The following is a 7,868-nucleotide window of genomic DNA, read 5'->3' as shown; positions in this document are numbered from 1 at the left end:
TTCCATCCTTTGTACCACCCTGACTACATAAAGAGAATCGGATACGATATTCAACGGCTCCTTAGCCCAATGCTGCAGTGCCCAAATCACCGCTTTTAATTCTAACATCTGTAAAGAATCCCCAGGCTCTCCCTTTTCAACATGGTCACACCACTGATCGTTAGCATCTTTCCACGTACAGACGGCCGTACCTGTCTTTTTCGCAGCATCGGTAAACACTGTTACCCCGTGTACAGGTGTTTCCAACCTCCATGGTTTTCGCTCAAAGGTTTGCTGTTCCAAATAGTGACCACAACTTATGCTTTGGATATTGATTACTTATCGTACCTCCAAACCCCACTAATGACACTTGTAATGCTACAGAATGCCAAATTCCCCATTGCAAATACCATTTTACCAGAGGTACCAGCAACATTTCTGGTTCCGTCCCTGCAATCTCTATAATCCTCGTTCTTCCCTTCATTATCAGTTGTGCAAATAATTCCAATTGGGTTACAATAGATTTGTCGAGTCCCATGGCCAAGAAGACGCATTCCAGAATTCTCAAGGGATCTGAGCGCTTTGTGTCCCACTGACAAATTACCTCATAAGGGTGTTGTCTCTGAGAGTCCCCTGTATTAATGATCATCAATATTATCGGTAAATCCTCATTGCATCTGGATGCAAAGCTAAATGCAATTTTCTTTGATATATATTCTAAGGCTTTTTGCTGTTCTCCTGTCATTTCCCGTTTCTCATCTGTGCATGCGCTCGTACCCAGGAGTTCTACCAAAGGGGCCATATCGTCATTAGTGATACTGCAAAGATTCCGCACCCACTGGATATCTCCCACAAGCTTCTGGACATCATGCACCATTGAAATTTCTGATGTTATTTGAACCTTCTGAGGTTTAACATTGCTAGCATCTATGCGCCACCCCAAATACTTCCAAGGTGCTGCCTTTTGCACCTTTTCAGGAGCGATTATTAATCCACGATGGCTTAAGGTGTCCTGTAATTGATTTAAAAGTTCATCATGTGGCAAGTTCCTTGCCGCTATCAAAATGTCATCCATATAATGATAAATAATCAACTGAGGAAACTGCTTTCTTACAGGCTCTAATGGCCAGGCCACATACACCTGACACATCGTGGGGGAATTGCACATTCCTTGCGGTAACACAACCCAATGGTATCTCTTATAGGGCTCTGCCTTATTAATCGATGCTACCAAAAAGGCGAACTGTTCAGCATCATCTGGGTGCAAGGGAATGGTGAAAAAACAATCCTTTAGATCTATAATTAACAAATCCCATTCTTCTGGAAGCATAACTGGAGATGGCAAACCTGGCTGCAGGGCTCCCATACTACGCATTACCGCATTCACAGCTCTGAGATCATGTAACAGTCTCCATTTCCCACTTTTCTTGGGAATGGTAAATATTGGTGTATTCCATGGACTAGTAGAAGGAACAACATGTCCCGCTCTCAATTACTCCTCAACTGACTCTTGTATTTTTAGCAGCCTTTCAGAATTTAGCGGCTACTGATCAATCCAAACAGGCTCATCTGTTTTCCAGCTAATTTTCAGGACTGGCTGCCCCTCAGTGACTGCTCCTAAAGAGGATGGGTCAGTAACATTGCCTTCATTTGGCTCAATAAATCACAGCCTATGAGGCCAAACAATTCCTTTGGGGTAGTCATGATATACGGACGCATCGTAACGTGTTCACTGTCGGGGAACACAAATGGGTAGCTGACTTACTAAGGTGGCTTGTGTGCCCCCTATCCCTGCAATGCCAAAATTTGGATTGATCAATGGCCATGATGGAGGCCAAATGCATCATGAAATAATCATAACATCAGCTCCTGTATTGATTGTCGTCGGTTTCTTGACGATAACTCCGTCAGGCCCTTCCAATTGCACTACCTTTTCTGGTTTACCTTTTGTTATGTCCATGGCAAGGTATACCTGGGGTTTCCCTGTGGAGCCGAATCCACCATCTCCACGTTGTACTTCACCTGGGTTTGGAACACACGACCTGAATGGAACTAATTGTGCTATTCTGGTACCTTTACGAATAGCAACAGGAGGGATTAAAACATGAATCATAATTTTCACAGTCCCACAATAATCTGCATCAATAAGCCCTGGGACTACCAGAATTCCTTTTAGAGCTGTTTAAGATCGCCCCATTAAAAATGCACTAAGCCCAAACCCCAATGGTCCCTTTATGTTGCTATCTACCAAGTGGGCTCCTGCATCCACCAAGGTAATGTCTACTGCGGTTTCCATGTCCACTCCAGAGCTTCCTGCAGTGGCGGATCTGGTAGTTGCAAGGCTGCCTGAGGGCTGGCAGCCCAAACCCCTTGCATTTGTGTTGTCATGCGAGGGGTATTCACGCTCTCGGTGTAAAGTTTCCCTTCGTCCTGCATTCTTGGGTGGTATGGTTATCTTTCTTACAACTGTTGCACTGTCTTTTTGTTAGCAGAAACTCTACATCGGCTCTTAATGTGTCCAAGTTTACCACAATTAAAACACTTGACCGAGGGTTTCTTACTGGCTTTATCAATAAGCGGATTCCATACTGATTCACAGTAGTCCTTAATTTCTCAAGAACTTTCCAGTGAAATGCCTCCCATTTTTTTTGTCCATTATTTTGTACAACAACTGGGAATGCCTGGAGCATAGTCCCTTCCACAAGGGCATTTTTTATTACTCCCCTCCAATGCCTCTCCCTCTCGTCTGCAGCGGCTATTACAGGCGGCTCCGCGTCTATTGAGGGCACGGTGGCTTCAGCTTCGAGAGGCGGGATGGATTAAAGGGCGGCGGCGGGGGCACGGACGGTGCTGCCCGGGGGCCTGGGGTGGTGGGGGTGCTGGCGGCAGCCGCTCCATGGCCAGCTGACACACGCCAGGGCAGGCGGATGGAGGGGAGGGCGGGCGGGCAGGGTGTGTGGGGGGGGGAGAAAGCAGGGCTGGCACACGGCCAAAATCTTCGTTCTCTTGCCTTCTTGGCTCACCCTTTCGTGAGGATGAATATCTCCCCCTCACTTCTGGTTCTTCTGACCGTAAGCAAAAGCAGACGCAGCAGCTTTACGATCTGCTTTCATTTCTTGCAGTTGTCTTAATCAATTTCCATAAAGTTGCAAGACCTTTAACTTCCTTAGACCCGTCACTAATTTCATCCCATAGGGAGGTTCAGATAGCTTCCCAGGTACTAAGCTCGAAAGCTGTACCCACACTAATTACTCGGAATAAGTTCTCTCTCCCCAGCCCATAAAAGCAACCCTTTTATCACGGAATTATCCATTTCAGTCCTCTCTTAGAGAGAATATATTGAAGGAGTTTCATGACCGCTTCTTGCTCTTTGTCCAACCCCATCTCCTTCTCTGACTGCTCACCTGATCAGGGAGAGATTCAACCTTCTATTCACTTGCGCACGCCTCCTCGTCTTCCCAGCTTAGCTGAAACTCAAGCCATCCTGCTGGGGCAGCAGGGATCGTTTCTGGCCGCCTTCTCTGCTCCCTTGCTGGTTCAGCTGCACTAGAGATTCTCGTCAGAGACGGTAAAGAGTTGATCTGAGGGTCCCTGTTTGAGTGCCAAATGCGGCGGAGGATCCACAAGGGACATCACACACAGACCAATGTGATCAAGTGAAGCCCATTTACTACAACTTTCAGCACAGTTATATACCCTATGCGCTTATGCATGCGCCTTATACAATGCTTTGACTGGGACAATATTCCGTTTCACGTGGTGCTATCTTATTCTTTATTGGCTGCTCAAGCTTCTTCACGAGGCATCTTGGGGTTGCTTATCTCATTCTTCGGCATCCAGGAGTTGTTTGTCAGGCTCTTCTTATCTTCCTTTTCCCAGCATACAAGGACACAGAGTCCTTGTCCACTTCAGCACTTTATATGCTTATGCTTCGTTCCCAGCTAAAGGCTGGATTGCTCACATGTCCTCACCCCACCAGGAAATCCTCAACAGGGGGGGGATACATGTCATTCCCCCCTTCCACCAAATTCCTAAAAACTTCACTTCACTTGAGGGTGATTGTATTCTCTCTGGTGGAATTTTCAGCCCCAAGCTTTCCAAGTGAGAAATTATATATTATCCTGAGTTTTCTGAGCCTTTTCTGTTTCATCCCCACGTACAAGAATGTCATCAATGTACTGATAAACACTGACCCCCTCCTCTTTCTGAATTAGTTCTATCATCTCCTGCGCTAATGCATGATGAGCTAGAGTGGGGGAATGCTTGCACCCTTGTGGGAGTCAGATAAAAGTAAATTGCTGACCCTCCCAAGTAAATGCAAAGCAGTCTTGATCCTCTGTTTGCAGAGGGACCATAAAAAACATATCTTTAACATCCACTGTTGCCATAATCAGGTGGGCTCATTCCTGGATTGTAGCTATAAACTCAGCAATATTCGGTACCGCAGCTGTCAATGGACTGGTATTTGCTTTAAGTCTGTGATAATCTACACTTAATCTCCACTTGCCATTAGGTTTTCGCACTGGCCACACTGGGGGGTTAAAAGGAGAATGGGTTGGAATCACAATACCCTGTCCCTTTAAGTCCTCCAACACAGGTGCTGTTCCCCCTCTGGCCCCCAAGGGTATCGGGTAGGGCTTAACATCTGTGAGCTTTGAAGGGGGAAGCAGTGGTGCGGCTTTTAACAGCCGAATATCTATTGTGGGAAAGCCAAATGACCACTGCCTCCTTTTGTTATCAATCCAGGTCTTTCCTTTTAAAACATGGAGTCCTAGAAGGTTAAGTGGAAACTCCCCCACAACCATTGTCACTGTAGTGGCACTATCCTCCTGGCAATCGCAGGCTGACCATTGCTAATGCCTGTGGCTGAACAATGCCGAATGCATCTGCCACAAAAAGCTGCTGTTTGGAGGGTGCAATTCCGCAATTAGGAGCGTCTTTGGTTTTAATAGCTGAAATCTGAGCTCCGGTATCTACCAAAAATGTGACCGGGACTTGTCTTGTTCCCACAATGCCTGTAATTAGTAAATCACCCCGGCTGTTTCCAGTGAGCTGTCTAATATACATCCAACCTTCACCCTCCCCCCACCCCCCCCCACTCCCCGCTCACCACCGAAAGGCAAAGGATCTAGTTTCCCACCGGCTCTTGGGTGGCATTTGTTTCTGATAAATCAATCAGGGAGGGTGCGCTAAGAGTAGTATTCTCAAAATCCACTTTTCTATTTGCTGATTTATCAGGCCACCCTGTTACCAATTTTTCCAATTTGTCTGTTAGCATCCCGTCCATTAAGTCATGCGGGATCCCCTTCTGGTATCCCTGTGCCCACAGTGTATTACATTTGTTCAGGATATCTCTCCCCCCTGGCGGTTTAGCAAGGGGCATTCTCTTATCACTGCCAGGGCATGGAACTATTTTACTTCAGCCCGCCTCAAGCCCCTGGAGTCCGTTTTGGTGGCTGGAGGGTTAACAGGACCATACTTGCGCCCGTAATTAATTAACTCCTGGGCCACTTCTCCCCATTTTCTTATCTGGAGGGCAGCGGTGCTGATCAGGCGTGAATCCTTCTGAAGCAGCCAACACTCGCGCCCTGGGGCATCGCCTGTTCCTTTCCTTGTAATTGTATACCAACTGGTTTCAGAGAATCAGGGATTCCCCGTATAAGGGGAGTCATTCGCTCAGGATCCACCAACATCATCATCGGGGACTCCTGCCTAGGCTCCAATTTTCGATCATACATCATCTGCAGACAAGCTGCCTTTTGCACACTCTCCACTAATTGATCAACAGTCCCCGTAATCGCGAGGGGATCCCCCCTCTCCAAGGGGTTCAGACCCCCCGGCCAATAGGCTGCCCGTTGGGTTAAAGACCAGGGGGCACAGTGATTCCCAGTAGTTAAAAACACTCCCTATGCCCAATACCCTTCTGACTCCTTTTCGCTTAACAGAATCTAGTCGTCCCCCCCCCCGACAATGATACTCTCCACACATACTCCGTTTCTGACTCCTTAGGGGTTCGGCCAAATTCCTTTTTTAGTTTTGCCGACTCAGTGGCAGTATAGGAGACCTCTTTAGTTGTAACTTGGGGGAACTGGTCCTGCTCATCATCATAAGTATATTCAGTTTTGACTAAAGGTCGCAATGAAGGCAGCTCTAACTTCTCCACTCTCTCTTTTGCTGCCTGCAGGTCCTTAAAGGGGTAGCCAGTTTCTGATCTTGGAGGAATTTCCTCACGGACAGTACCTGCAAGGAGCTGCTCCTTAAGAGCAATTTGCAAATGTTTCACTTGGTTCTTTTCTGCTTCAAGTTGTGCTTTTAATCCCGCCACTTGTCCCATAAGGGACTGAACAAGATTTTGGAGGGATTCAATAATTTGAGATTCTGCAGTGAGGTGGCAATCCCTATCCTCCACTGCTGCGGCCAGACTGGCACCAAGAGCGGCACAGACAATTGCTTTTCCTTTCTCTGACCGCACTCTAGCATCTTTCTGTAAAGCGACCATCTGATCAACAATGCTCTGCAAATTATACCAATTTCCCTGAGCCCAGTCTATCTCAAGCACAGAGGGTCGCGCTTTATGTTTTTCTAAAAAATCAAACAAAGCTTCTTTCCCCAGATGGGCAATTTTGCTATCACTCATCTTATACAAAGTGGGGAAGCAGTCGTCTCAGGAAGGCAGCACGTAAAGTTTCAAACACAGCACAACACAAGCCTGCACCCCTTACGTTCCTGAGAGGTCTCACGTATTAAAGCGGGGAAGCAGTCGTCTCAGGAAGGCAGCACGTAAAGTTTCAAACACACAAGCCTGCCCCCCTTACGTTCCTGAGAGGTCTCAAGTATTAAAGCAGGAAACAATACAGCTCTCTCGTCTCAAGGGATCCTGTCTGTGACGCCAATTTAAATGTCGCGAGCCAATGCTGGGGAAGGTTTCAATATGATCCCAAGAGCGAGATTAAGACACAAATGAGGTCAAATGCCTTATACTCAAAAGAGCTTTTATTATCAAACGTATCAAAAGTGGAAAATGGTGGCAATAGGATAGAATGGAAGAAAAGGCAGAAATTAAGCAAGCAGTTTGGATAGGATTGTTAGGATAGTCACCACCACGGATCCAGCGGCATCCCATTGGTCCTCAATCTTCAATTCTTTGGTGGTGAAAAAAGGGCCGCCACAGCTTGTCTCTACGGGTTTTTATAGGGCATATTTCGATGATGTCATGCGCTGCAGGTTTTGTCTATCACATGACCTTCGCATGATCGACACCAGATCAGCTCCAGCCTGTTTCCTCCCCTGGACGCCTCAATGGCCTGGTAATCGTCCTTATGGACAGAGGAGTGTCCTGCTTAAACAGGCCATCTTAGAGACAAAGGGCTTGAGATGAGCAGTTCACAGTTCCTTGAGATGACAGGCCAGTCCCTCACACCTAACAATCTTTGAGGCAAAAGGTTCAACATAACAATTCAGTCTCTTACAAACATAAAGATCGTGTAATTTTCCCAAGGCAAGCCAGTGCCAAGCTAGGAACAGAATAATAATAGGCAACAGTATTGCAGGAATTGTAGGAATATCACAATTTGAATTGTCTACTCTACTGCTGGGTGCCGACACTGAGCATGGTAACACACAAAAATGTTGGCCCCGCCCCATGCCTGTCATCCTGTTCTCCTACAGCTCCCAGGGCTGAGCTGCCCCCTGCCCAGCAGTGGTATGGGAGGAGCGCTGAAGCAGTATCTCAAACCCTCTCCTTGCAACTGGTGGTGTTTCCCCCTCCCTGGCTGTGCTGGAGCAGAGCCCAGCTGTTTGCATATGTGGATGCTGGTGGATCGCACTTTACAGATGGATGAAAGAAGAAGCTTAAATGAGCAGTGGATGCTGGAGTTGGAGGAGATCCC

The 7,868-nt window shown here is 47.1% G+C and overlaps 1 pseudogene; it reads right to left on the bottom strand.

The window, feature by feature from the left end:
• Positions 1-5,107: 5,107 nt before the first annotated feature.
• On the bottom strand, positions 5,108-6,767 carry LOC138684598 (uncharacterized; annotated as a pseudogene).
• Positions 6,768-7,868: the final 1,101 nt, after the last annotated feature.

The sequence above is a fragment of the Haliaeetus albicilla genome, chromosome 3 (assembly GCF_947461875.1).
Source record: "Haliaeetus albicilla chromosome 3, bHalAlb1.1, whole genome shotgun sequence".
Taxonomy (NCBI): Eukaryota; Metazoa; Chordata; class Aves; order Accipitriformes; family Accipitridae; genus Haliaeetus; species Haliaeetus albicilla.
This window is presented reverse-complemented; position numbering and strand designations above follow the sequence as displayed.